This window comes from Curcuma longa, chromosome 15 (genome assembly GCF_044706935.1).
Source record: "Curcuma longa cultivar G26 ecotype Majalengka, Jawa Barat chromosome 15, ITB_CL_G26_1.1, whole genome shotgun sequence".
Taxonomy (NCBI): Eukaryota; Viridiplantae; Streptophyta; class Magnoliopsida; order Zingiberales; family Zingiberaceae; genus Curcuma; species Curcuma longa.
The window spans coordinates 9599917-9605674 of record NC_133875.1 but is presented as its reverse complement, the minus strand read 5'-3'; positions in this window follow the sequence as shown (position 1 = coordinate 9605674).

Below are 5758 nucleotides of genomic sequence, written 5' to 3'. Positions count from 1 at the left end.
GGACAACAAGCAGCAGCCACAGATTCGAGCGTTACCGAACTGTTATATTTTGTTGTTTAACAAGTGTAAGCCTTCAGCCTCAGCTGCAACTGCAAGGATGGACGAGACAATCTTCCTATTTGTGACCTGCACGATTTTATAGTTCCACTGTGCTTCTTTATCTAAAATTACATTGTTAATAAATAGTCTGTGGTTTTATAGTTGTATGGTGGTTGAATTCTTCAGTTCTAAAGGGAGGCATGCCTGTGTTATATATGTGGCCTTCATTCCATAGTTATTCAATCCTTCATTCCATAGTTATTCAATCTGCTCTCACAGCCAATTGTTAAATTATAAGAAAATAATACAGTTGGAATGGAAAGAATCATTTCACTAGATTAATTTATATTAAATTATATGATAAATGATATGAATTTAAGTATGCTCGTGACTCGGAATGTACAAATCTAAGGTCGATTTACATTAAATTCAGTTGATTCATGTAAACTATGACTTGCGTGCATCAAATGTCAAATCAAGCGAGGCAACCTATGTAATCCAACTCATGTTTTGCCCAACATGGTAATAATAACCATTAAAATCTTTTGACCACCGGTTAATTACAGTTAATTATGATAGAAAATGAAAATATGTAATAATGGTCATTATGAGTCATTAATCCACTAATAGCGGTTAGTGACAGTTACATGACCAGTAGTGGCTACAAATTATGGTTAGTGACGGGTAGTGGTTGCTAATTGTAGTTATGGTGGTTATATGATTAGTAGTGGCCACTAACTGCAATTACATAGCTAGTAGCATCCGTTAATTGCGGTTACATAGCTGGAAGTGGGCTGATGGTAAATACAAGCTCACTTCCGCAGTGGAGAAGTATGCAATTCTAACCCAACAACCAGCAATCCCCTGTTCTCTCTCTCTCCCGACTTCTCAATCCCTTTTTTTTTTTTCTTCCTTCGAAGTCCCTGTGGTGGGGTTCGGATAGGAAATTCAGTTCACCATAACCAATCTATATGCTTGATTGCTAAAGTGATCATTGTATCATGGAAAACTGATCATCGATTCAAACCTCTAAGCAGAATGGTTGAAGGAGACACGAATCTGTTTTTAAAAAATTATGATTACCATATGCCTGTTCATCCTTCACAAAAGCTACAGCTCTGTCTGCTGTCGAACTATATTTCAGTAATTTTTTATTTTACTGTAATTTTAATTCTGAGTTTTTCTCCCTGCATCAACTTCTATTTTCTTCTATCTTTTGATGTCGCAGCGCTCAATTTAATCCTTCACTCTTTTCAGAGATGTTATTCCTCTTTCCCATGTGATGATCTTCAGTCGTATTCTTAGGTCTTATCCCCTTCTAATATCCAACACCTAATCTATTGTTGGCTTATCTGGGCCTAACCAATATAAGCATTAGAGAATCTTAAGCTTTATCTGGGCCTAACCAATTATTTTTGGACCTGTAAAAATTGAATGAATGGGCATACACTACAAGCACGAAGCAATTTGAAAATTTTATTTTGTGAAAATATCGAGCTTGAAGACTACTCTGAAAACTTGTGTAAATTATAGTTTGAGTTTCTTTAACTAGAAAAACTTGATTTAGGCTCTCATAGAAATATTGCTACAAGAAAAAATCAGTTTAGAATTTGTTAAAGATCAAACATTCTTATTGAAATTGTTGCTGCAATTTAGAAAAATACTGTTAGTGTTGTATAAGAGTGTCTTTGTTTCACTTATTAGTAGGGTAATTGTAGGTACATCTTGTTTGCTTGTCACATGTTATACATATTTCATATAAAAGAAACGATATACTACATAAAAACACAATATGAAAATGCAACATGACACACTACACTGTATGGATGTAGAACCCAAGTCTATAGTGTGTCATGTTGCATTTTCATATCTCATACTCCTTATTTATCTTGTTGTAAGTTGAAAATTTTATTTGTTAGCTCAAATGGTGATGGTAAGGTGAGCGTGAGCGCTAGAGAAAAAGAGGATGAATAATGTGTCTACAAATAACAAAAAATATCTCTTATTGTGATCTCAATAAGGTCACAAAATATATTAACAATCGAAACAATAGAAAATAAATAAGCACATATCATATAGTGGCACAGGCGATATAATATGGATCGGTAGCTCTCAAACTTCTAGTTCATAACCTATGATCTTTTGGTGGATTACTCTTGAAATTATCTTTCTTTTCTTCAATAAAATATTAGAGGTGGAGAAATATCTTACAAAATTATCATAAAAAAAAACTCAGGAGCCATATAATAGAGTTATAGGGTTTAAAAAGAAGGCTTAACCAAATAAAACTAATGAATTAATCCTTCATTGTTGTCAGTGTCTTCGTGACCTTTGAACCTTCTTTTAAAGTCTACTCCACACAGTGTAATCTTGTCATGGTTTTGCTAACGTGACACATATCAATTGATTGATACATCACCATCAATCATTCGATACAATTATTTTTTGCAACTTGCAACTAATTCCTATGATGACTATTTTATCAAGGGTTCATTAATTGCATAACATTTGACCATTTGGGGATTGGCCATAATAAAATGATCTGATTACAAACAATAATTTGACTAGCCCAAAGAGATACAATACTAAATGTTTCTCAGTGAATTACACCATAAAAAAATATATAGTAAATTTTTTAGTTGTATGTTCGAGTCAACATGCCCTCCATTGAATCAATTGATAATTTGACTCAAACCCATCTAATGACTGAGAGTGCAACAGAAAAGAGGACAAAGGTTCAAATCCTGAGAAGCTAGGCAACACTCTCCTGTGTTGTGATCAACTATAGTTTCTCGATTTACCTCCTCATAGATGGTCGTGGGGCCAATCGTGTGGGGCCGCTAAGGTGGCAGATTCCACCTTGCAGAAGAGAGTGCAACGGAAGCACTAAGGGTTTCTAGAGGGGGAGGGATGAATATCGTACTTACAAATTAAAAAAAAATCTCTTGCTAATTGCGTAGTAATGTCACACACACACATTAATTAAAATAAATAATAAATATAGAGAAGAGATGCGAGAATTTACTTGATTCACAATTCTTAGAATTGCTACGTCCAAAGTCTATACATAGGCCATCTATCCATTATCCTTCTCCTCTTTTGTAAGATGCCTCTTACATAGTTTAATTACAAGATATAAAAAAAGAATAAAAAAAGAACATTTCGAATGTAGATTTGGTCATGGATGTGTGGTTTCTTGAACACAAGCTCCTCGCCTACTTTTATAGTCTCTAGTCGATTGCTGACATGGCACATTCGGTCAATCGAAAAATCATACATTTGGTCAATCGAAAAATCATATTCAATCGATCAAAAATTTCTGACGTGGAAGATCGATCTCATCCATGAAGAGATCTTTACTCATCACTATTGCTGATGTGTCATCCTTCTGGTGGTCAGAACTCCCTTCTAGTCAACTGGAACTCAATCATCTCAGATCTCTACTCTGGATCACAACCCACATGGCATCTGATCACTTAAGCATGTTTACTAATCGATTGATACCACATACATCGTATTTAGACTACTAGATTAGCTTCCACGTGACTTCCAACCCCCGGATAACGAACGATAACCTATTCAAATAGATATAGGATGATCATTGTGCATTAGTTGTTTGAACTAGTAGATTTGATCGACCAAAAGATCTGATTGACCAAACCCCTATTCTGATTGTTAGAACCTCTTGACTCTGCTGACTACATCTGAGTCTGCCTAAGTTGAGTCTATCTTTGTCCCGAGTACAAGTCACTTAATTCATTTCATTAACTTACCTTGTGCAAACTATCTTCTAGCTTCTTGTCTCTCGAATACACCTGGCCTTTTTAGCTCACACCCTGTACATCCTTCTCGCTCGATCGAAAAATTCTTTCGCATCTTCTCATACCTCGGATGCACTCAACCCATCAACTCCCATTCCATGCTTTTCTTCTCGCTCATAGTCTTTTACCAAGATCTTATTATCTCTAATGCTTCTCGTCCTTTTCAATTCCTTGGGTGTCTCATACCACTCTTCACCGTACTCCATCGGATCCTAAGTCATTGATTGAGTACTTATGTATTTTTCTAAGTCTCTGTACACTTAGACATACACATCAATGCTAACAACAAAGCCTAACTTAAACTAGTTTGACCAAATATCAAAACAACATGATCCATACCATTTGGGATTCTAGAAATCTCCCCTTAATTGCTCGGGGCAATAACAATGATCAAAACAATTTCAGACAACTCTTATCTCAACAATAACTACCATCTACTAGGGTTCCTTCTCTTGTCAAGGTCTCATTTGTTGGATGCACTAGACCCTTTGACTCTCTTCCTATCTCATCCTTTTCGCTCCACTTATGTAGTGTCTCTCTAACAATTACCCCCAATGCTCCTCGTCCTATGTAATCTTTTTCTCTCAACTTGTGTACTCTACTTCCCAAGCATAATTATCTTCAATGCTCCTCGTCCTACTATCTCTTAAGTGTCTATTTCACCCTTCTACAATCTTCCATGGACCTTAAGTTATCATGTACTTCATGTGTGCATACCTAAATCTCTATATACAACACATAAATCAAAGCACAGCAAGACATAACTTAAACACTTTGCTCAAACATAAAAAATCATGGTCATACCAACCACTCAAGGGCTGAAATTTTCTTTTAAAATTATTTTTCTATTGAAAAGTGACAATTGTGCTTCTTATCGTGATAGAGAAGAGAATTTGAGCATTCTAATAAATACTTTAAAGACCAATCTTCTATATGTTAGATTTGAGAGGTGTTCTTAGCATTTGGTGAAGTCCCGGAGGCGCGACCTCTTGGCAAAGGTGAAGTCCCGAAGGCGAGGCCTCTTGGCAAGAGAAGTCTTAGCACGACAAAGTCGAGGGAAATGTGTCAAGCGAGTGCAAGGAAGTGCACGAGGCTTGTGGAAGGTGTTTGAAGACTATATAAGGCTAAGGGATAAAGAAGAAGCTGGAAAAGAGAGTTTTCAGCTTAGGCAGTCGACTGGCCCTGCCAGCAATCGACTGCTGGCAGGGCCAGTCGACTGGGGTTGTTCCGAAGAACACACGGCCCAAGAACAAAAGGATTAGTCGAGCGGTACAGTCGACTGAGACCAGTCGACTGGCATTGGAGCAGTCGACTGATAGAGTATCATGGTGACAACTGGCGAATTAAATGCATATTTAATTACCGTTGAAGCCCATCAGTCGACTGGCCCTAGGAGTCGTCGACTAGTGCACTGAATTTTATAAAAAGAGTGGTCAACGTCGTAGAGAACAAGAATCTCTGATTCTTTCATCTTCTTTACTGCTCTTTACACTGTAAAAGCTATTCTCTTCCTCTCATACTTCACTACAAATCTTGTATGAGGAAGACGTCCTGCTGTGAAGGTTTTTCCGCGTTCGAAGTGTGATTCAAGAAGGAGATTATTTTCATAGTGGAATCGTCGGCTGCGTGTGTGGATCCTTGGATTAGTCACCTCATTGAGGTGAATACCAAGTAAATCGAACCGGGTTAGCGTTTGTTTATTTATGCTTTATCATTATCTCTTTGCTTTCGCTAACAAACTCGCAGAGAAAAATCGAAAGATGCTATTCACCCCCTCTAGCGAACGCCTCGATCCCAACAAGTGGTGTTAGAGCCTGGTCCCTTTCGCGTGAAGTAACATTCAATCGAAAGATTTCAATGGCGTTTCAAGAGGGATACAGCACCGCGCGACCACCCTA